This window comes from Aegilops tauschii, chromosome 3, assembly GCF_002575655.3.
Source record: "Aegilops tauschii subsp. strangulata cultivar AL8/78 chromosome 3, Aet v6.0, whole genome shotgun sequence".
NCBI lineage: Eukaryota > Viridiplantae > Streptophyta > Magnoliopsida > Poales > Poaceae > Aegilops > Aegilops tauschii.
In genome coordinates, this window is record NC_053037.3 from 623,281,894 (window position 1) to 623,307,962 (window position 26,069).

At 43.1% G+C, this 26,069-nt stretch overlaps 1 pseudogene; it reads right to left on the reverse strand.

The window, feature by feature from the left end:
* The window catches only part of LOC141020856 (double-stranded RNA-binding protein 1-like), a 43,899-nt pseudogene extending 18,156 nt beyond the window's left edge, over window positions 1-25,743 (reverse strand).
* Window positions 25,744-26,069: the final 326 nt, after the last annotated feature.

Consider the following 26,069-nt stretch of genomic DNA (forward strand, 5'->3'; position numbering starts at 1 on the left):
CACCTAGCACCAAAAATTGCACTAAGATTTCCTTTCCTGAAGCTCATGGCATTACAATATACTATCCAATATAAGGTTCAGATTATAGGGCAGCTGATGTACCACTATGTACATTACATGAGCCAGATGAAGTAAATGCAATTACTTGTTGTCAACCAATGTACTACCTCCATTAATTGGCAGACCTGAGCACTCACAAGATTATTGTTGGTGCCCAGTCTGGCATTATAGTTTGAAGGACCACAGTCAGCATGATCTAAAATTTTAGTTTGACCAAGCTATCATTGTAGAATGCTTGACCTTTGGATAATTTTAGGTCAAAGTAACATTTTAGGTTATTAGAAGCACATTGCAGATTGCTTGACCTTTGCATACTATGTTATATGTAGTTAGTAGTATAATTGAATTAATTACTTATATTGCAGAATGAGGAAGCTGCTGGCAACAAGAGGAAGCTGGACATCACTGGGTTCGACGACCCGTTTGATTCTGACGACGACGAGGAGGTAACCCCAAGTTGTTTTTGGTCTGTTTATTAATCTGTGTGAGATGTTGTTTGTTGATGATGCCCTATATGAATGCCTCTAAATTGGAATGTTATATAGTTTATTCATTGATATCATAAAGTTGTGTTGTTTGGTCATTAATTAGCTCTAAATGGCATATTTGTGGTCTTTGATCATGAAACCATATCTGAATGCACATAAATGGAAATATTGTGTTGTTTGTCCATTGAATTATTCTAAAATGGAAAGTTTTGTTGTACTTTCAATTAATTCCTCTGAAAGTTGTGTTGTTTGTGCATTAATTAGCTGTAAATGGGATATGTGTGATGTTTTTTCATGAAACCATATATGAATGCATATAAATGGAACTATTCTGTTGTTTGTCCATTAAATTCTTCTAAATGGAACTATTCTGTTGTTTGTGCATTAATTATCTGTAAATGGGCTATTATGTTTGTTTGTTCATTAACGGGCAAGTAAATGGCAATTATTTGATGTTTGTTAATTACATTACTCTAAATGGGAAGTATGTATTTATGCAAATCATTTGTATGTGCAGTACAACTCTGGAGATGAGGTGGAAGAGTGGAACCACAAGTCCTTCATTGAGCATGAAGCCAACAAGATCAGGGAGAAGGGGAAGGCGGCGTACTACAAGTGGGGCAAGTTCAGGTGCCCATACTGCACCACTAAGCCAATTCCCAAGGATGGGCTGTATGAGCACCTTATGTCGCATGCACGCGCTTTAAAGACGAGTGGGAGAGACGTGAAGATCAGGGCAGAGCATGCAGCCCTCCTGAAGGCTATGGATCCCATGTAGTCACCCTCTGTGAAGCTGGTAGTGGTACTAATCATCAGTATAGTTGATGATGTTTAACTTTTGCGCTAGTATGGTTGTGAACTGTGAATCTGGAAGGTGGAAGTGTTTGTGAACTGTTAAGTAGTATGGCAGACTCTTAAGTATGGCAGAGACTTAATTAATCTAGTATGTCTCTGAAGTATATCAACTGTCTAGATGGAGGTCAGCTATGCTTTGTTGCAGTGTTTATATTCTGATGCTGCAATGATCACAGTAGGTGCTTCAATGTTGCTTGACTGATGAGACATGCTGCATACAGTGGGCATGTGCTTGGTAATGGTGTGTGCAAAGAACAAGCCTTATCTACATAGGATAGATAGTAAAAAACATTGACTTGAGGTTTTCATAAGTTAGCATGATCGAATCTTCCATTACAAATATATTATTAAATTTAGAAAATGTTGAAAATCATTTTTTGTCAATGTTCTTAAGTTAGCATGATTGAATATTCCATTTCAAATATATTATAAAAATTGGAAAATGTTGAAAATCCTTTTTTGTCAATGTTCAAAAGTGAGCATGATTGAATATTCCATTTCAAATATATTTTTAAAATGAGAAAATGTTGAAAATCCTTTTTTATCAATGTTCATAAGTGAGCATGATTGAATATTCCATTTCAAATATGTTATTAAAATTAGAAAATGTTGAAAATCTTTTTTGTCAATGTTCATAAGTTAGCGTGATTGAAACTTCCATTTGAAATATATTATAAGAATTAGAAAATTTTGAAAATCTTTTTTTGTCAATGTTCATAAGTTAGCAAGATTGAATCTTCCATTTCTAATATATTTTAAAAAGTGGAAATTTTGGAGGTGGTCGATAAAATCACCGCCTTCTGGAGGGACCATTTGGTCAAACTTACATGGTGATTTTTTGCAGTCAGTCTATAGGGCAGTATAAATTCAAAAAAAATTAAAACTAATATAAAACCTTGGAAACCTAGCTTTGTTTGTGCAAGAGATCATTTGTGCCCAAATTGAGGTGATTTGGAGGTGGTCGAAAAAATCACCGCATTCCAGAGGGGCCATTTGGTCTAACTTAAGCCAGTTTTTGAGCATAGGTGATTTTTTCCACCACCTCCAAATCACTCAAATTTTCTTGTACTTGGTGATCCACATGTGCCAAACATGACTATGAAAGAAAAATTTGAAAATATATATTTTACAATGCCCCCTTGAGGTATAGACCGATGTTTTGACCAGTCAGTCTAGAGGGCATTATAAAATTAAAAAAATTTAAAAAATATAAAACCTTGGAAACCTAGCTTTGTTTGTGCAAGAGATCATGTGTGCCCAAATTTAGGTGATTTGGAGGTGGTCGAAAAAATCACCGCATTCCGGAGGGGCCATTTGGTCTAACTTAAGCCAGTTTTTGAACATACGTGATTTTTTCCACCACCTCCAAATCACCCAAATTTTCTTGTACATGGTGACCCACATGTGCCAAACATGGCTATGAATTTTTTTTTGAAAAAATAATACATTACAATGCCCCCTTGAGGTATAGACCGATGGTTTGACCATCAGTCTAGAGGGCATTATAAATTAATAAAAAATTCAAAAAAATGTAACACCTTGGAAAACTAGCTTTGTTTGTGCAAGAGATCATGTGTGCCAAAACTGAGGTGATTTGGAGGTGGTCGAAAAAATCATCGCATTCCGGAGGGGCCATTTGGTCTTAACTTAAGCCAGTTTTTGAAGATACGTGATTTTTTCCACGACCTCCAAATCACCCAAATTTTCTTGTACATGGTGACCCACATGTGCCAAACATGGCTATGAAAGAAAATTTGGAAAAATAATACTTTACAGTGCCCCCTTGAGGTATAGACCGATGTTTTGACCAGTCAGTCTAGAGGACATATTTTGTTTCAAACTTGTGCGCAAAATTAGACATTTGACATATGCAAAAAATTGAATACAAATTTAAAATTTTACTTTGGGTATCCTCACATGGTGGAAATGTTTGGTCCAAATATTTTTAATATTTTCAAATTTTAAATTTAATTTATAATTTGAAAATTTAATGATTCAAACTTGTTTGCAAAATTTGACATGTGACATATGCAAAAAATTAGACATGTGACATATGCAAAAAAATTTGAATAAATAATAAAAAATGCCAGCCTACCAACAGCATTTATATGAAACCCCACGGCCTGCATACGACTAGTAACCCATTGGGCCAGGATGCAGGCCCGCGGTGAATGTATATAAGTTGCCGGTAGGCCCAACGGGGCAGAGAGAGACTGGTTAGGCAATGAGCTGCCTGCTTTAGATAGGAACTTGAGATGATTAGCTCAGGTGGGTTTATAAACCGGTGCGAGCTCCTCTCCGTTGGCGAGGTGGGACTAAAATCCCACCACCCCGAGACAGTGCCCGCCGCGGCTTTGATTTGGGCCTAATTTGGGTGGGCCGTTCCAGGCCGGCCTCACACGCGGTTATCAGCTGGAGAGGGGAAAAATTCCCCATTTCATCTGGCAGATACGAACCCTAGGTCTTTGCTTCTATTCCCCATTCACTCCGTGTGCTCAAATCTCACATCTGGCGTCGCCGGCGATGGGGGACGAGAAGGGAAGGAGGTCGCGGTCGGCAAGTGATTGCCGCCGCGCTCAAGAAAAGTGGGAGGAGGCAGTTGGGAAGTTCTGTCAGGGCGATCTGGAGAAGAGGGCGAATGTGGAGGAGATCTGCAGCTGGTTTCCCAGCTTGCAGATGTTCATCGACCACGGTAGGGGTCTCATCAAAGTGCTTATGGGCAATGAGAAGAAATCATTGTTTGGTCCTGCCCGAGGAGTTGTTCCAGTCCAGGTTTTCCTCTGGGCTATGAACGAAGCGGAGAACTCCCCGGATCCGCATCAGCGTGCGAGGTGGTACATGTACCGCTCCCGCCACCGCGCCCCTCCTATTCCAGTGCCAGATCTTGTCGGAGTGTTGCTCGCGGTGCCTGCTCCGGTTGATCAGTCCAATGTTCACTCTAACAGTGATGTGGAGCAAAGAAAGGATGACAGTGATAGTGAAGATGTGGAGCATAGCGAGGATGAGAGTGATAGCGAAGATGTGGAGCAGAGCAAGGATGAGAGCGGGGAAGAGGAGGTTGTTCTGCTGCTGGACGACAGTGCTGGAGAGGAGGAGCGGGATGATGCTGTCCAGGAGCAGCCGGCGGACGTGCAGATTGTGGGTCCAGGGATCCCGCAGCTCGGAGACAGGACCATGCCGATTGAAGCGGAGACCTACATCCGTATGGGCATTCGTCACTCAGAGCGCATCAGCAAGTTGAAGGACAAGAAAACAGAGTGATGGCATGTCAGTGTCTTCAGTTAGTCTATCCATGTGAGTCAGTTTGGACCCGTTTGATAGCATACTATGTTCTAAGTTCTTTGAGAATACTTCAGTATTTGAGATTATGTTAGTTTTATTTACAGTGAGCTGTTTGGTTGCCCCTAATAAATGTGATTTTAGTACTGCAGTATTGGGAAAACTATAGTTATTTCTTTGCATGAAAAATGTAGCCCCTAATAGGATTGTTGATTGATCTATTTTGCAGACAAAGGAGCCACAAAAAAGGTGCTGGAGGTGGGAGCAAGACTGCTAGAGCGAGTAGCAAGTGAAGTGTACACAGCGAAGCAAGGGTGGAGAATCAACATAGCAAGACTGGAAGGATAAAAAAGAAGACTCTACTTCTTGCTGAAGATGTGGCCTTTACTTTGTTGCGATGTTTTAGTAGTTGTTGCTGTTATTTTGCGGTGCTCATGAACTTTGTAAGCCTAGGATGATGGGTTAGGCAGACTGCAGGCCATGCTGGCTTTTGGTTATATAGGTTTATGCTGGCTTGAAGTGGAAATAGAGCATTATTAATGATATATGGATCAGCCAGTTCTTCAACTCTAAGGTTGCGTTAATTTGGTTCTAGATTCAAATACATAGCTTAACCCTGCAAGGTTAGCGATAAAACCCTAGAACAGTGCCCCGACATGACGCAACGTGTGTATTGTGTCCGAATTCGTGCACACCTTGCCTGGGGGACCACATTGGCCATGCCCACATGCTCCGAAAAAGTTGGGGTCATCTCATGCATGCCTCCACATGAACCATGTACAAGCCGGACCATTCGGGTTTGCCGGAGGGCAAGTTTGAAAGAGGTTTTCCTTGCCGGTCCCACCAAATGATCCCAAACTTTATGCACACCCTACCATGACCATGGCATGCATGTGGGAGCAGAATTCATACACCACGGCCTCATTTTTGTTGAAATCCCATTAATAGCCATGTGTATTACATGTAAGTGAGCATGTGTAAAATTTATTAGTTGATTTGAAGGTCAAAACATTAACTTGTCATATATGCAAAAAAATGTGTATTGAATGCAAGTGAGCATGTGTATAATTTAGTGTGTGATTTGAAGATCAAAACACATGGCAATATGCCAAAAAAAGTGCCCACCTACCAGAGCAGGAGAATTCATACACCACGGCCTGCATACGACTAGGAACCCAGCCGTTCATGGGCCAGGATGCAGGCCCGTGGTGCAGAATATCTCTGCTGTTAGTAGGCCTCACGGGGCAGAGGGGGTGAGAGTTAGGCAATGTACTGCCTGCATATGATAGGAGCTTGGGAAGGGAGTCGCAGCCGGGTATATAAACCGGTGCGGCGCTCTCTCGCTTGGCGAGGTAGGACTAAACTCCCACCACCCCACGGCTGTGCGCTGCGCTGTGCCTTGCACGGCTCTGCCTTGGGCCCAATTCGGACGGGCTGGCCCAGGGCAGCCTTACCCGCGCACTGATCTGTTTTATATTCTCTTTGTTTTTCACTTCTTAACTCCAAAATTTATTTTCTTGTTTATATTTCTAACAGTGTTTACTAAAATTAAAAAATATGCCAAATTTTGTTGTGTTTTATTTCCTTTGTTCGTTCTCGTTTTTATATTGATAATATTTACGAAATATAAACTAAAATGGTGTGTTTTATTTCAATTCTTCATTCTAATATTTCTTATCTTTATTATATTTGAAATGTTTTTTGTTTGTAAAATAAAATGTTCTGTTTTATTTCACTTCTTCATTCTAATATTTGCTCTCTTCTTTATATTTGAAATATTTTCAAAATGTAAGATAATATGTTATCTTTTATTTCGCTTCTTCATTCTAATAGATCTTATCTTTTTTACATTTGAATTGTTTTTTTAAATCCTAGTAAATGCATCGAGTGTCGGAAATCGATGAGAATTGGCATGCATGATGTACATGGTCATCCCGTTGTGTGAAAAAAATTTGGGGCCATTTGGTTGAGTCCAGAAAAACAACGTCCTTTGGGCTCCCCCTACGGCAGACCCGAATGATGGTGATTGCACATGTGCTATGTGCTGGCCTGCATGAAATGACACCAAACTTTGGCACCATGTGAGGAAGCCCAATGTAGGCCCCCATGCAACATCTGAGCCATTCCTGACACCGAACGAACATTGCGTCATGTCCGGGCAGCGTTTCGGGTTCTTTTCGCCGGCAAAATCCTAGTAAATGCATCGAGTGTCGGAAATCGATGAGAATTGGCATGCATGATGTCCATGGTCATCCCATTGCGTGAAAAAAATTTGGGGCCATTTGGTTGAGTCCAGAAAAACAACGTCCTACGGGCTCCCCCTACGGCAGACCCGAATGATGGTGATTGCACATGTGCTATGTGCTGGCCTGCATGAAATGACACCAAATTTGGCACCATGTGAGGATGCCCAATGTAGGCCCCCATGCAACATGTGAGCATTTCCTGACACCGAACGAACATTGCGTCATGTCCGGGCAGCGTTTCGGGTTCTTTTCACCGGCAAAATCCTAGTAAATGCATCGAGTGTCGGAAATCGATGAGAATTGGCATGCATGATGTCCATGGTCATCCCATTGCGTGAAAAAAATTTGGGGCCATTTGGTTGAGTCCAGAAAAACAATGTCCTTCGGGCTCCCCCTACGGCAGACCCGAATGATGGTGATTGCACATGTGCTATGTGCTGGCCTGCATGAAATGACACCAAACATTGGCACCATGTGAGGATGCCCAATGTAGGCCCCCATGCAACATGTGAGCCATTCCTGACACCGAACGAACGTTACGTCACGTCCGGGCAGCGTTTCGGGTTCTTTTCGCCGGCAAAATCCTAGTAAATTCATCGAGTGTCGGAAATCGATGAGAATTGGCATGCATGATGTCCATGGTCATCCCATTGCGTGAAAAAAATTTGGGGCCATTTGGTTGAGTCCAGAAAAACAACGTCCTTCGGGCTCCCCCTACGGCAGACCCGAATGATGGTGATTGCACATGTGCTATGTGCTGGCCTGCATGAAATGACACCAAACTTTGTCACCATGTGAGGATGCCCAATGTAGGCCCCCATGCAACATGTGAGCCATTCCTGACACCGAACGAGCGTTGCGTCACGTCCGGGCAGCGTTTCGGGTTCTTTTCGCCGGCAAAATCCTAGTAAATGCATCGAGTGTCGGAAATCGATGAGAATTGGCATGCATGATGTCCATGGTCATCCCATTGCGTGAAAAAAATTTGGGGCCATTTGGTTGAGTCCAGAAAAACAACGTCCTTCGGGCTCCCCATACGGCAGACCCGAATGATGGTGATTGCACATGTGCTATGTGCTGGCCTGCATGAAATGACACCAAACTTTGGCACCATCTGAGGATGCCCAATGTAGGCCCCCATGCAACATGTGAGCCATTCCTGACACCGAACGAACGTTGCGTCACGTCCGGGCAACGTTTCGGGTTCTTTTCGCCGGCAAAATCCTAGTAAATGCATCGAGTGTCAGAAATCGATGAGAATTGGCATGCATGATGTCCATGGTCATCCCATTGTGTGAAAAAAATTTGGGGCCATTTGGTTGAGTTGAAATAATTATTTGATATCAAAATTTTCTAATATGAAAAAGAAAAGAAAAAAATACATGAAACGAGCCCCTCATCGCTCAAAGAGAGGAGCAGCTGCGATTTGTTACACATTTCCCGGATCGGAATCTACAAAAAAAAAACTCGAGCGTGGGAAGCCTATCCCTTTAATTTAGGAGCACGTACTGCCTCTCCTCAACTAAGGAAGGCAAAGATCACGGGCGTTCTATCCCTGGTGGTTACGACGACCTAGGAGATCCTCCTCCTCCTATTTAGTCTCGGCATCGTCTTTCATGTCGTCTACGACGGCTCCTACCGCCGAGTCGACGACAGCTGCGTCCCTAGCATCGGCCCAACCCCAGCAAGATCGTCGAGAACATCCTGGTCGTCAGCGCGTGCTGGCCGTCGTGGACGAACTGCGTCCACGTTACAACGCCGACAACTTCCATCTTCATCGAGCGATCCAGTATGTTGGCAACCGTACCGCATCCATGATGCTTTTCTTTGTGCGTGTGTTAGATTCGATAGGACTAAGATTAATTAGCGCATAATCTTCGCATTACATCTGTTGGAGTAGATGTTTTTTGTTTGTGCGTGTATTAGATTAGATAGGCCTATGACACTAGATTTGTTTGTGCGTGTATTTGATTAGATAGCCCTACGATTGCAAATTAGTTTCTGCATGTTGTTTGTTGTCTTTCACTTGTAGGTTGGATTCATGAATAAACAACAATTTTTAATCAGTGTTAGTTATAGCATAGTCACTTTAAGTTATAGCAATGCCCTAAGACATGCATGTTGCAACTATGAGACGCCGACTAATATTGTATGTGTTGCACGTTTGTTTGATGCATGTTCCAGTATGCATAATTTCGTTTTTTTCTTTTCAATTTACTGTTAATTAGGCACTGTCACCGATTCTTATATCTATTTGTACAGTACCATATGAAAATAAATGATTAGATAAATTATGTTGCTTTTTATTATGAAACTAATTGGTTAAATAAGTACTTGTTAAACTGTCATTTTATGTGCTGCACGTGTCTCTGCTGAATGTTTCAGTATGAATAAATTATGTTGTATAGTTTTCTATCTACTGTGGGATAGTGTATTCCATTATTATGTTTTATGCAACAATATGTTAGGAAAAAAGTTGATTACATAATTTATGGTACTATAACCAAGTATATTTTTTAACAGGATGGATGAACTCAACGGAGAAATTGTTTGCGCCGTAGAAAAATGGTGCAAACTTATTGCCGGTCTATCTTCCGGTCAAAGGGCCGCACTTGCCGAAACACCACTCCGTAGCATGCTTCAGATACCTTCGCTGAAGATGCGTACACTGTTGATCCGGTACATGGTTGAGATATTTGATCCTAGCAAGGGCAGATTCATTGTACAAGACTTGGTTGGCGAAGTGTCTCTCGGTGCCGTGGATGTTGAGTGCATCTTGGCCTTGGAGAACCACGGACTGTCGGCAGAAGGTATTCTCGGTGAGGAAGGTGAGGATGTTAAAGATCGAGTGCCACCTCAATTCCCGAGCAAGACCACAGGTAACATAGTCATCGATGATCTGATTGTGGACATCACAAAAAATAAATCTGCCGACGACGATTTCCTTCGGAGAGTTGTCCTCGTGTTGCTTGGAACAGTTCTTGCTCCCATGTCGAGCAAGACTGTACCAAAGCAATATTACGCATTGGTGGACGATGTGAAGCGTATATCCAAGATTAATTGGAATGCATTCACCCTCCGGGTTCTGCTGGACTGCCTTCGCAACGTGAGGAAAGGCAAACACCTCCGCCAATGGCCGAGAGGGAACTTAGCTCTCCTGCATGTACACCTTTCAGACTTGTACCATTGCAAAAAAATATGATTGCTAATTTACCTGTTGTATAGTACTAATTGTAATTTTTCATATTCATGCAGTACCTGTACTGGGAGAAGGTTCAGCCTCTGGAAGGTGAATGCGCATTCAATCCTAGCTTGTCCATGGAACCTCTAATGAGGAATTGGACTGAAGCTGCAGCCTCAAGGAGAGACAAGTTTGATTATGACCAGGGCCGTGGCCGTGGTAACATCAAGGTAATTCATTACGTTGGGTACTTCTTAAATCTTTTATATAACATAATTAGTTGTATTAATATTTTTATTGATCACATATACTTGTATTTCACATGCAGATTGAAGACAACATAACCAAGGAGTATAGGGCGCAGGAGCGCAAAGTACCCGAACCAGAAAAGCCAAAAATGAAGCCCACCGTTGGTGCGGCAAAGAAGTCCAAGTTAGCCTCAAACGCGGACGAGATGATGAACCTCATCATGAAGCGGTGTATGGATTACATACGCAGCCAAATGAAGGAAATACCGGAACAAGTAGCCGAGGTGACACACCCTTAATTCTATGTTTACAACATTTTTGAAGTTGCAAAACCGTGCCGACATTAATTAATATTTTTTATGTAATGCAGAGATTGTTAGAGAAGTTGAACCAAAATGGTGTGATGTACAAGCCAGCGGCTGCTGCGGCTTCCGGCAACAACAATGCCGACCTAGAAGTGGATTCCTTTGAGAATGGTCCGCCAGAAAAAAACAATTCGTGTACAAGGATGACTCTGACGGTCTAGAGCCGGTGATTGATTTGACACAGCCTGACGAGCCTGTTGTAAACCAGAACAACGATGATGAGGAAGTATGTTTTCATTTATTTGTCTTCATTTATCCCAATTATGCATCTTTATTTTCGTTAACTGAACCTATCACATTATTTTTTTGTTAACTAGAAAACACCTGCCAAGTTAAATGTTGACAAGACAACGAAGCCTACTGATGAGTGCGGCGCAACACCGGAGAACCCTTGGATTGTAGGTAATTCTCCTCGAGCAGAATCGTCCGACATTGACATTTCTGCAAGTTCTATCGACAGGATGGTGGGTAAGAGCAAGGGGAAAAAGTCTGCAGCAACCGCAAAAGAAGACGATGTTATATCCGGGAAGCGCCGACGGACTGTTCCCAAGAAATTTGAATCCCCCTTTAAACTTGACAAGCCCGGCAAGCGAAGCGCTCGCGGTACTAAGCCATCCGGCAACACTACTGCAACTAGAGGTACCGTTAGTAGCTATCTTAGTGCTTAATTTACTACCATTTCATGTACTCACCGTTCGTGACGTTCGTAATTTATCATGCAGCTCTGTTTAGTGACAATGACATGGAAGGCTCTGTTAAGGACGATTTGACACCGGAACTCATCGATGCTGCTGTTGCGTTTCTGGAGGCGGCTGCTCGGTCTGAGAAGAATATGACAAAAAGAGTTTACTACAATGAACGTGGCACCTCTGTGACTGTGGAGAGTATACGACCGGTACTTGAGCATACATGGCTGGCGGATGACGTAAGATCTATTACCATGTCCTGCTATTTAAGTGCATAATCTAGGTGTCACCTATGAAAATAAAATGTTCTATTATTTTACGCAGATTATTGATGCTTATCAGACACATTTGGCTCTGCGCGTTGGTCATGATCGGCACCTCTGTCCAGCCTGGAGGTCCAAATACCTTGTTGATCGTGCTAAGGCACGAGACAACCCTAAACCGTCGAAATACAACATGGATAGTGCGCTGAGCAGAGCTGGAGCAGTACGTAGGGTTCTGGACGAGTATACCGTCCGTGATAAGGTACGATATGTTCTTACTAGTTCATTAACACTCATTTCAACAAGCATAATTGCATCTGATTACAAATGTGTACCACATTTTAGTCGTTTATCCCGTTGAACGTCGGCAATACACACTGGATCACCGTGGTGATGCACAACCTCAAGAAAGAATTCCGAGTTTTTGATTCGCTCTATCCTATCGAGTTCTCTCTCGACACTGTGAAAGCACTGGTACTCTCCCCAACATTGAGCATTCTTCATATGAAATGTCATTTGGTTTCTCACTACTACTTTCTTTCAAATAGCGACTAGCAATAGCAATTGATATGGAAGAGGCAAACCGTATTACACCTGGCAAATATCCAGACGTCACTAAGTGGCCTATCATACCTCAGATTGACATGCCACTACAAGAGGACGGGTGAGTTATGGTTCATCATTTTCTACTTACGAAAGACATGTTCGTGTGCACGGTGACTAATGTTTGCATATATATTAGGAACTCTTGTGGCCTTTTTGTGATTGAAGTTATGGAGCGTTGGGACGGGGATCGATGGACCACCGATTTTACCCAGGTAATTTGTCCTCTCTGTTCGTACACTTGTACAATTGTCGTATAATACCAACTTCTATTCATTAAACCTTGTTCTAAAAATTGCAGGGCACCATTAATGCAAGGAGAAGGCGTCTCGTCGCCGAGTTGGTTCTCTCGCCTACCAACACGCTTGAATGTGTGAAGAACAAAATCCGCGACATCGCAAAGAAAAGCAAGGCGTGAAGACATCATACATGATTCAAGATTCTAGTTTTAGTCGTTTGTTTTAAGTCCGGAAGCACGTTTCCCGGCATGGACAACTTTGATTTTCTATCATTCATGTAATAAGCACGATACCATGGATTTTGTGTGGATTTTTGGTCGCTCACACATACTTGTGTATGTGTAATGCAGTCAGACTATACGTTTCGTACCAGTAAATTTTTGCTTCCCTTCATTTGTTCTACCTTAATGTTTTTTGCTGCTGTGTTCATTCTTTTCTGTCATGGAAGAGTAATTCATTTCTTTTTTACTTTTGCAATTTTTTTATTTGATTTGGCATTATTCAACAATAAGAAAAAAATTGATAAACTCCTTTTTGTTTGCCTGAGAATCAACCTCGGCTGTCGTGCCATCCGGTGTGGGATCCCGCGCCCGAGACAACGACAGATCCGGTCCCAGCGCGGGCGACCCAGTCGACGAGTGCCAGTTCGCGCGGGGGACGCGCCAGGTCCGGTCCCGCCCGACCGCTCAGTGGAGACAACCCGTGTGTCGGACGCAGACGGGCCACCTGTGGATCCTGCGATTGGTGGAGTAGGCAGGTCCGCCTGGGATCCTGTGCGCATGATTGCCGCTGGATCTCTCGGGATCGGCGTCCGCAGGTGGATCTTCCTCGTGTCTTGCGCCAGACTCCCTTGGCGTTATGTGTTGCTTCAAATCTCGTTGCACAGTTTTTTTTGATGCATTTTTGTTAGCCTTTTCCTTTTCTGCATCATGAAGATCAAGATCAGTAGCACCATCAATCACATGATCAACTACTATTTCCCCCCTTGATCACTACGATTTAGAGCTCCGGTGGAAGCAAAATAATTTCAGCGCTTAGCCAAGAACCCGCATTAGGATGCAGGTCAAACAAGGGCAAACTATTTCGAAAGTGATATAATTTATTGGTTAATATAATATACTTAGACCTTACACAAATGAACTGGCCACAATGCAGATAGGACTTGATCATTCTGTTCAACAATAAACCACAAAACATACTTAAAATTCATCACAAATCTCCTTCAGCTTCTTGATCTTATCAACGTACCCATGTTTCTGTTTGAGAAAATCTGCAATATTATACTCAAGTTTTTTCTTCTCTTGCTTCAGCTGGTCCCTCTCTCTCATCACTTGGTCTCTCTCTAGCACCACCCGGTCCCGGTCTTTCTCAGCCTTTATCCTCAGGACCTGATGTAGATTGGCACAACCATGGTCTGCCATCTTATTCTTCTCCAGCTCCTCTTTGAGATCGCTAAGTGACAATCTTGCATTGCCCAACTACGTGAGAGCATCCTCCTTATCAGCCACCAGTTTAGCAAAGTCCATTTTGAAAAATCTCAGCTCTTCCTCCGTCCTCCTCTTTTCTCCAATTAACATGCATTTTTCTTCAGCATTCTTACTATTCTGTCTCAGCTTCTCGTCATACATGCTCCATAGTTCTCTCAGGCAGAACTTCGTAGCCACTGACCACTCCGGGTCTACCCATTCCACATAGTTACATTTCACTTCTTCCTACAGTATGAAAAAATATGGTCTCAATCGTATATGCACAAATGCAATACAATTACATGCAATGCACTAAAAATATGGTCTCAATCATATAAACACAAAATGTAGCATGCAATGATATACATATATATATATGGATCAATTAACTACAAGTATATGCTATTACGTGCTAAAACAAATATAGACCGTAAAAAAACAACATAAATACGGACTTTGTAAATGCACAAATTAATTGAAATTGTATGCAATTTTGGGCAGAACAATGGATTACCGCGAAGTAAATCGAGCACGAGGTAATTTAAACATATATTTACAGTACGGAACAACATACCTTCTGACCACAGGCAAGAAAATGCCTGCCAGTGTCCAAGGAATCAAAAGCAACTAGCCTGACGCAAGGTTCTCGATGCAGACAACGAGAAGACAGATCGTGAGCAATACCACTCCATTCATAGCAAGGGATAGTCGTAGGAAGCTAAACGAAACAACAGAGATAATGCACAAATCAACGCCCTGCGTTAAATACCGGAAATGAAGAACCCTAACCCTAAGCCTAGCACTATTTGGAGATTATATAGTAGGAGCGTACCTGCAGGCTAGTCACGGATTCGCCATCCGAAGAAGAGCTCGACTCGTCGCTCCACGAAACCATGGCGTAACGTGACCGGCGGCAAGACGTGGATCGGTGGCGGCAGCGGCGGCGGCGGTTGCAGTGGATAGATAGAACGCGCGTGGAGATCGCGAGGGAAGAACCGCCCCGACCAGGTGGCCAGCGCGGCCCATTTAAACGGGCTGTAATAAAAAAATTGTTAAATGGGCTTAGCAACGGGAGCGGCCGTGTGTCGCGCCGTCTAACGGCATCCGTCACCCCCCTCCACGTCATCGCGACAAGCGGCCCGAGTTACACTACAAGCCATAAAATGGTGGGTTTTTCTTTTCTTTATGAGGGGAAAATGGTGGGTTTTTGGTACGAAGTCTATACTATAGACCAAAGTGAGCTGGTATCTTCTATATCTAAATGGTGGTGAACCAAAGGAGTGAATTTTTTTTAATTATTACCACACATAATTACATCTTCTATATCTAAACAACTAGCCACCACTAACCTATTTCTCTTAACATGCAAGTTTGCCACCTCGTCATTCAACATGTATGGAGAAAGGTCCACCACAACATGCAAAAAAATATTCCCGCAACAACATATACATGTTACACGTAACCATTTCTCTATGAATATATTGCAAAACATTCCCGCAACAACATGCCAGGTATCGTCTAGTTTTCTAATATAATATAACTACAGTGGACAACACAAAAGATGCCATCATTACAATGGCTAAAATGCTATCCATTTTCCATGATTAAAGTCCCTAGTGACCGCCTCCTGTTTAGTCCATATATGCTACAAGCACTATCTCAAGGTACTGTCCTCTTGCAATAGTATATATCATGTATCATGTATGCAGTAACACATTGTAAACACCTCACTATTAGATCACTGGATTCATCCTAACATAACTTTAGCAACTGTTCTACTCTTCTTCGCCAACCACACTTCTGCACACGATAACAGGAAAAGTTAATGAATGACAAGTTAAAAACAATTATAACCTACAATGCATACAAAAACTTACTTCTTATTTAGATTGCATTTCTTGCTGCGTTTAGTGTGCCCTAGCAATTTGCATGCGCCGCACCTGATTCTGATCTCGTCGTACGAAAGTGGCCTACCATTTTTCGACATAGGGCGGTTCTCATCTACCTTAGTTGCACCTTTCGTTGATACTTTAATAGGATCATGAACTTCAACTATGTTTCCTTCACCATCATCTACATATTCAATTGCACAAGTACTAAGATCAGCCGTTTTCTTACTCAAATTTTCCTTTAGTTGATCATACTCATGGCTCTTAGCTATCACGGTCTTCAAACTCTCCTGTAACTGATCCCACAAAGTTGGGTGTTTGCATGCTGCATGCATAGCTTCTGAAGCCAACACACTGACCTGGCTATATTTCATTCTTTCAGCTGCTCCAGTCCATCCAAATCCCAACAGATCGCTTGTGCGCCTGGCGGGCAGTCCCAACCTTGCGTCTTTCGTGAACCGCACAAGAACTAAACACTTTGGTATTTCAGATATATTCATGTACTTCAGTACATGGAATATGTGCTTGCAAGGTAGACCCTTTCGAATCATTCTTCTGCAGCTGCACCTTATAGTTTCTGCGGAATTTACTGGAGTGTACTCCACCCAAAAACGGCTCTTCCGGTTATTCTTCCAGGCCATGATGTACTGCTGTGATCCGTCTCCGAGCTTTATTTCTACAATCTCCATGCCACCCATTTTCCTAAGATCAGCTTGCAACATATAGAAGTTTGCTGGAGTGAAGACGTGAGAAGCAGCTATCTCAAGTTCCCTCGAGCTAGTAACTGGCACCGGTAAACTCTGTGAGGCCGTGCAATCATCTCGTGCCTCATTCTCACGGATACGTACAACGGCATTCTCATAGTGCAAAATCATATCCACCAGGGTCATTTCACCGTCTAGGTCGAGGTGAAGGCATGAGTTTAGACTTTCACTCCTCTGGTTGCTTTTCATGCCAAGCCAAAAACCCTCTGTCAGATAAGCCGCGGCCCACAGTCTCCTCTTCTTATACATCCGTCTCAAGCATGTTACTGTTTTTTCCGACTGCCATCTTTTGGAAAACACGTGCCATCTCTCCTCAAACGTGGCCGTGGACGTGCTGTAGTACAGAAGAGTTCGGAACTCCTTCAAGGACTTGTGACTGAGGTGAATCTTCATATTTTTCTATATGCCACGTACATATACGGTGCCACACGTCTGGCAAGACTTGGCGAATTGCCTTGATCATCGTAGCGTCGGCATCCGTGATAACACTCATAGGCATCTTTTGACACATGGACCTCAAAAAAGTCTCCAGCAGCCACACATATGTCTCTTCGGTCTCGTCCGAAACTATGGCACAAGCAAAAACAGTGGTCTTCCGGTGATTGTTAAGACCAACAAAGGGTATGAATGGCATACCATACCGGTTCATCTTGTACGTGCTGTCAAATACAAGCACGTCGCCGAAGTCCTCATAGTCATGACGAGATTGGGAGTCACACCAGAACATCCTATTCATATGTCCTTCCTTGTCTAGCTTGTACTCGAAAAAGAAGCTAGGATCCCTCTGTTTCCTACTGACCATGATGCCTATGACTGTGGCAGCATCACCTTTTGAAAGCAGCTTCCTCTTCTCCCTGGCGTAAAGGTTGTATATTTCACGCCTGGTAAAACCAACACCGCCATACCATACATGTTTGCTGATGAAGGTATCCATCATGTCGTGAATTCTAATCCCTGCAGCTCCCATGGACAGTATCTCAGCTCTCTGGTACTCTTTGATTTTTCTGTGGGACCAAAGAAAAGGTACCTCGTCCGGTCCTGCCAAGATATGGCTATGCTTGTCCTCAAAACTATCAACGTACCAAACCCCACGCTTTTGGTCAAGCTTCACGGTCAGGTGCGCTTCGCAGTGGCAGCGTGTCTCGGGTCTGAGCCTACGGCTGTGTCCTTCCTCGGTTAGCAACCTGCTGTCACGTTTTCCTTGTCTGGAACAAACAAACCGCCTATAACGCATATGACGTGACTCGGTTTTGCTATACCTGACCCTATTCTTTCTAATGCTGAAACCATTATCTCTAGCATAGCTGTTGTAGAAATCATACGCAGCCTCGTGAGACGTAAAAGTCATTTGTATTATCTGCATGAACATATCCCTCTTATCATCTGCACTAGCAGTATCTTGGACATTCTTTTTCCCCTCAACTTCTGTCACCTACACAATCATAACATAGCCATGAAAACAGTTTTCTATGGTATAACATTACTTCCATACAACATTGATTACATACATACCTCACTCATGATGACCGACGATTGCGACTCCCCAGAATCAGATGCAGCTAATGATTCGACATCAAGGCCTGTCTCCGCGTCGGATTCACCGTAATAGTCGTACGCATTATGACATTCGGAAATGAGCTTAAAAATATAACACAAATACATAAGTACTTATCATATAATATTCCAGGATTAATTCAATTTGCATGCATGCCAACAAAAAATTCCACTTCCATACCTGACTAATGTAATCTTCATTTGAGATCTCCGAGTTGTTTTCCTCACCATCATCATGCTCATTGTTTTCCTGACCATCATCATGTTCATCCATCTATAAATTTTCAAAATATAATATTGTCGGATGCCACCAAAAAATTACAACATGATAATGCCACTCACATTAAGATCTTCCAATACGTTCCCATTCTCTGACCTATCTCCACGATCTGAATTTTCATCATCTGACCAATCTTCTATCCAGTCTTTCATCAGTTCTCCAAACTCCATGTCATACATCATATCAGTTAACTCATCGTCCGCCATTTCCTACAACAATTAATATGTATCATCACATGTGCAAACATTATCAATGCTGACATATACAACACCTAGCGCACGATCACGGATGTTAAATAAACTACACCAACCGGAGAGCGCCCCAACCAAGGGCGTTCAGATCGTGCACACAACCGACGCCAACGACCTCTGATCGCCCATGGATCCTCCCCCCTCTCCACACCAAGCGGCGTTAAGGTACGTCCCACGAATCCAGTACGTGATCACTTTGGATCACGAGAAGCAGCGCTACCCGTGATAACATGCGCCGCCAGATTCCTAGCCCATGGCACCAGTCGTGATTATTTTGGATCGCCGGATACCTAGGTAAGCGGCCGCATCAAATAACGGAGCCGTCGTGCACACAACCGACGGCAACCGACGCTAGGTTAACCCTAGAAAGAAGAAACCCACTTTAGCCCGCGTGATCACTGTGTATATCACGACGAGCAGCACTACGAGAACAAGATCTGCGATGGCCTGGACCGCCAGAAAGCTAGGTTGCCCGCCCCGCTAGGTTAACCACTACGACGAAAACAGCGGTAGTTCGTTAGATGCTGCCGCGAGCTAGACAAACGTGGGGAAAGGGGATGCGGTACCTGCGAGCGCTGGAGGTTGACGACGGTGCCGCGCGCGCTCTCGGACGAGATCGCCGGCGATAAGATCGCTGCCGCCGATATTCCTACAGAAACTCACCAGAATGATGGAGGAGCTGCGTGATTGATGGATCGGCCGTCGGCAGGTCCTACCTGGTCGTGGGGTCGTGTCATCCTTTTTTTTCGGGATGTCACCTTATACATACGTATGGGTCATACGGGTTATACGGGGCTTGGATATGGGCAGCGGCGGGCCGGAGAAAAAATAGATGGCGGGGGTCAAGAATACCCCTAGGAAATTGAGTTAGGGGGGTGCACCGGAGTAAGTCTCAAACAACGTCAAAATATTAATAAACATCTTATTGTTCAAAAACTCCCAAACAAAATAGTGCCACCAAACTATTCGTAGTGTCTCTCGGGTGTACCCCGCGACGAAAAAAAGGATGTCTCTAGCGTAGAGCAGAGAACGCTAGGGGAGCAAAATACAGAAACGAAGGGTAGAAAACGTGCAACATAAGAAAGCAAAGGCCTGCCGGCATAAGGTTTTATCAGACAGAGGCCCTCTAAATCATTCAGCAAAGAAGAAAGCTATTGATCAGAACTCCGAATGGTCCCAATAATTAAAGTTGCAGTCTTGTAAACTCAAAGTGACAACTTGGTAATAACATGCATAATCCAGGTTTAACAAGCGATATGGTTGGCCAAGGTCCAGCTACCATCAGCATAAACTTATTACATCAAGTCTGTAACCATGTTTAATCGAAGAGGCACATAATACAGCTGCAGTGTGGATATGTTGAGCCAAACTTGGGGTAAAACTACAACATATACAACAGCACAGGTGCATTGGCTGCGCTAGTACCCACCACCTGCATCTGGAATTTGGACACATAGAGAAAACAACATACTCCCTCCGTTTCTTTTTAGTCTGCATATAAGATTTAGTCAAGGTCAAACTTTGTTAACTTTGACTAAGTTTATAGAAAAAATATATTAAGATTCACAATATGAAATCAACATTGTTAGATGCATTATGAAATTAATTTTCATACCATATTGTGTTAGTATTGTAGATGTTGATATTTTTTTCTACAAAGTTGGTCAAATTTTACAAAGTTTGACTTTGACCAAATCTTATATGCAGACTAAAAAGAAACAGAGGGAGTACTTGAGTAGTGAGCAAAGAGCAATGGATACAGATAAATAAATGATGGAAATATGCTTAAGCAAAGAATACCTTCAGGGTTGAGGGGAAGATAGCCTCACAGCCACACACTCATCATCACTAAAGGGGAGTATGGTAGCCCCATCTGGTAACACCATTCCAGGATGGCGTCGGTAGATCTTGATCTGGTCAGTTGCCTTGGAGCAACCGCACTTGGCACAAGCAACAAGCGTCGCAGTTGCTGCAGTTAGCTTAAATGTTAATTCAATATAACAGAATTTTCGAATATAATGGTAATTACATTAGCGAAAGATAATAATATGACAGTATCATGACTAGTTATCTGAATAGGTTCACTTACAAGTCCGGTTTTAGAACTGTGAATGGAACATATCATCATATGAAGAAATGAGCATGGACAAAAGTTAGAGCTGATTACAAATCTTGATTGTTAAGTCATAACAACTCTTCTGTCAAAATTGTGTGCTACATCTTTAATTCATAAACAAGCTAACCAAGTGGTATGTTACTTACACCTCCATCTTAACCTAATTAACCAGCCAAAAAGACTTTAGAAGTTTGTTCGGTGCAATTACCAATCACATGGGAAATGGAATCTTAGTCCTTGTCGATCCTACTGCCAAAAATTTGAGAACATAATAGTTGGGAGGCGACTGCTGCTATATTCTTAGAGAAATCAGATCAATTAATCGTGTTGATGAGGCAAGCATTTTGATAGTGAATGATAGAAGAATATACGATACATGATAGAGTTTGCATCGGCTAGTGGTTACTGGGGATTTATGTTTTATGGGCGGGATTACTGGGGAGCACGTACTATCAACTAGGTTCAGAAATTTGCTTTCTTTTAAGGTGTTAATAATCTAATACACCATCAAAATGTACCTGAGCCACACTAGTACGTAACACATGCTGCACAACTGGTACATCAGTAAGCCAGCGCATCAGAGTACGATAATCGTAATAAACCAGAACGAGTTAGATAATATCCATAACAACAAAAATTGGTTCATATTGAGTTGAAAATATAATAATAAAAACTAATCGTGAAGTTCATTCCCAATATGAAGCTTGAATTTTGGAATTTAAGTTACTTACTGTTTTTAGAATTTTGGAAATAAAGCTCATCAACATCCATCCGTTTTTGCTTCTTGCAAGTATCCCCTTCAAAACATTCTTCTTGAGTGTGCACCGTTGATTTGGGAGAGTCTTCTTTCTCAGGTAATACATGCCGAGGATTTGTATCCGACATTGTTTGAACCTACAGAAGGTAAAACAATCCATCAAATTAGTATTTACAAATTCAGCAAATACATTAGAAAAGTATTTATGGCTTCGCGAAGCTATTTAGGATATTATAAACTATGGCATATGCCCTTCCATAACTGTAGAATCATAAGCATAGCCCTATGCCCCCCTCCCACTCCCAAAAATGTTCTTTATCTTAAAATTTTCACTACACATTTGGAACTGAACCTTATAACTAATCTTGATTCCAGTCAAAGAAGTACATGAAGAGCCTACAACTGGTAAAGCAGTTTGTTTGATGAAATTGCCTAATTTAGTACTCCCTCTGCCCCGAAATAGTTGACTCAAATTTGTCTAGATAGGGATGTATCTAGACACCTTTTAGTGTTATACATCTGAATCTAGACAAATCTAAGTTAACTACTGACGGAGGTTGTACATAGTTAAAACGTTCTATGCATGAAGTATAGTATCCCTTTCAACTCGTTCTATGCATAAGTTATTTCTTTTTGACAGAATTAAATACAAAAGCCACTTCGTCAATACTCCAATTTAACTGTTTCCGCAAATAGTAAATACAGGTGAGAAATTATCAGATTGACCCTTTATCAAATGTTAACCAAATACAGCGCTTTTACCAAAGACGAACTAACAGAAGGTTTTTCACAAGAGTTTTTTTTTTGTGTGTGGAGGGACATGGGTTATTTTTTATGCTGAACATTTGATAGAGATCTAATTTGTCAATTCTCACAAAATGAAGTGAGTTAATCAATACAGTGTTTACTCAGTTCTTGAATATTGAAATCCAAGGTGGGAGATGAATGGGCTTACTACTAATACAAATAAATGCCAATGGATGTTAGTCCTAATATAGAGGTGATGCAGTGCAAATAAAATGCCTCCCATGAGAATATAAAAAAAAAGGTGGAACCAACCATAAGCATTTGCTCTAATCTTTTTGCTTCCTGCCGTATTGCCACCAGGGCAGCTGCCGCAGCAGCCGATTCGGCCTCCTTTTTTGTAGCATAGTCTTGCAGACTTCCAAATGTCCGCCCATCTATGGTCACTGTTGACTTGAAGATAGGTTCATGATGTGGACCACTCTGAGTGGTGTTATACAAAGGTAAATCTTTCCGTAGTTCTTGAGCATAATTTCGCAACTGTGACTTGTAAGGAAGATGGATTTCTGCAATAGATAAATTAGTGAGTACCACAAATATAGAAGAAACATGTCTGAAAGAACATCATGAACATTTTTAGTGGCAGGAATAAAAACATGACAACGGCATGATAGACGCAAAAAAATTAAATCAATTTTTGTCACGAGGGGCATTTGTATAACTACATAGGTAGTAAAGGCCAATCAAGAGAACAGAAAAAACAAAAGAATAATTTCAATGGTAGCCAATAAGCTATCCATTTATACTAGGCGGTCTCTCAGTAGCTAGCAATCAAAACAGGTTAAACCTTCATTTAACAGTTGACACCACTGTTGAAGCAGGCCCAGATGAAAAGACAAGAAAACTAATTCATCTTGTAATGTGGACATGAACTTCCCGGCAAAAAAATTAATGTGGACATGAACTGCTGCTATAATGCACTTTTTCAATGTTGTTATATTATAGCTGCTGTTATGTTTTTGTGGTGCATTACAAGTAGTATACGATATCGTGTCTAATCCATTTCGTGGTTTCCTTTGGCATGCAGTGCGCTCTACTCCTAGTAGTGATTGCATGCTGGCGTTCACTTGATCATTGACGACGATATCACTCCTCTTGAATGGGCTCTTCTCCTCCTAAGTCTAAGGGAACCGACTTTCAGAACTGCTTAGTGTCAGTGCATGAAGCTGCGTACTGTTAAGGACTTCGTTTCGGCAACGTAACCCACTTTTATATGTATAGAGTCTGTGCAAGGGCTCGGCAAAGTAACCCACTTGTATGTATAGAATCTGGATGTAGTTTTAACAAGTCGGATCTTGCTGTGATCTTGTAGAGCATGGCGAGGCGGATCGCGGATCACGTTCTGGCGTGTGCTTCGGCAGCCGACTGACGAGCAGCACGCCTCATACATCTGGATCTTGAAGAAAACGAGATATATCTAGGGCGCATACGTACTAACCGGACAGTAGCTGCGGAGGAGCGGAGTGGCGCTCGAACGCTGCCCTGGCGGCGAGCAGAGCAGCGACGGCGCATGCATGAACAAAACGAGATCTATCTAGGGCGCATACATACTCACCGGTCAGTAGTTGCGGAGGTGCGGAGGGGTGCTCCAACGCTGCCCTGGCGGCGAGGTCCTCCAAAGCTGCCCTTGCGGCGAGGTCCTCCGCCTGGATGAGCTTTCGGGACCAGGGCTCCGGCGAGCTGAACTCAGCGCCGCCGACGGCGACGGTGGAATGGAACCTTGACACGTGTTCAGGGCCCTCGCGCCGGTCGGTGTAGGCCGGCGTCGCCCACCGCCGCTCCTGGCACACGTTGTTCAGACGGAGCTTGTACATCGTCGATGGCGTCGCGTTGGAGCGGGCTGGATTGGACACGGGGAACGGGGATTGAAGCTGGGCAGGCAAGGGTTTCCTCGGGGCCTCGATCTGATCTGCGTTCCGGCCGGCGTCGTGTGAACTAATTTGTTAGTTTGCTGACAGCTTTCCAGAGGGTGCTGTTCACTGTTGAACGCAGGTTGGGTGCTCTTAATTCCAATTAATGCCGTAAAAATGGAAGACTTTTATTTTTTACGTTTCCCATTTTTAATGCTTTCCTTTAGCACTTCCAAATACGTATCTCAGTACTGGCTTTCCTTTTAGTAGTATTTCTAGAATTTCGTGATTTCCAATGGACAGGAATATTTTTTGGGATATGGTTCCACACACGCACCCGTTATGAATAGTACATTCAGGAAAAATAAACTGGAAAAAATTGAAAAATAATACAAACTTTTTTTAGCATACATTGTTAACCACTCTACTTGCATATGAAATTTCACAATGAAATGATACCCATTGCATTCAGCGCAAAAATGACAAAATCAAAGCTATATTTGTGTGTGTAAACTTTCCCCTCTCCCTCTTGGGCCGCTCATGCGGCGGCTCCGAGGCAAACCTTATCCCCGCAAGTCCCTCCTCCCCGTGATACCACCAGTGGCGGTTGCAGTGGTGGCGTTAGGTGTGGCTGTTGCTCCTTGACCAGTCTCCCTTGCACGGGGGAGCGGCGTCAAGCGAGGTGTGCAGGTATCCTTTCCGGTGTCGCGGCGCACAATGGGGTGCGCTCAAATCATGGTCATGAGCTCGCAGTCGTGGCATGGATGGGCTACGATTGCAACAATGCGGAGGCGCTCGTCCAAGTGATGCTACACAAGCGGTGATCGGGCAATGGTTGTGGTCGGTGGTGCCTCTGTTGCCTAAGATGTGATGCCAGTGTGGTAGACGAAGGCGGCAGCGTGAACCGGATCTAGGTCCATCCTGGGCCCGATTTGTGTCCCAGGGTCGTAGTCGTTGTGAGGCTGTCTGCCTAAGTGGAGTGACTAGTTGCTTCTTGCGGTGCCGACGACCTTGGTTGTGTTGGAGATGGAGGTTGGGCTGGTGCTGCTAGTTCTCGGCAGTGCAGGAGGTGGAAGATGGCCTACATTTCCTTGGTCGTGCGGCGTGTGTGTGTGTGTGTTCTGCGGTTTGGTCATGATGGTCAGGTGCTTGAGCGGCAGCGGAGTGACCCAACATGGACAGTATGGCCGCAATGTGATGGGAAGGGTGGAATGTGTGCAATGTTACTAATGAAAATGATGCCCGACTTCGGTCGGTGCTGGCAGCGATGTTGCCTGTGGGTGTTGTTCCTCTCCTTTGAGGCATCGCTGAGGTGTCTTAGCATCTCCACCTCCTTGCTTGGGTTTATCTCCGGGTGAAAGCCTGGGTCTGTTAATGGATCTGTGATGGTGGCATCTTGTCGTTGTTACTTTGTTTGGAGTATCGTGTGTGGAGACATGCCTTGGAGATTATGTGTTGTAGTTCTCAGGTACTTGCCTCTGGTTTGAGTTGATCTTCATGGGCGCTATCTACCCAGCTGCCGGTGAGTCCAAGATGATTGCTTTCTCGGGTCCGACTGAGTCTAGCTACCCACTTGTCGTCTCCTCTTAGACATTTGAAGGGTGGTTGGTGCGTCGACAAGGGAAGTTTGGTTGAAATTGTTGCTGTTTGAGTTGACCGGTATTGGTCGAGATGCGGCTTTATGATCTATTTAGAGCAGGACCTTTACGTTGTGTTTGTAATGGTTGTGGTGGCTAATGTTTTGATTAGCAGAGGCGTGGAGTTTCAACTACATTTGTTGTTTGCATCAAGTTGTTGTCTCTTGTAATGGTCTTCTGTCTTCTAT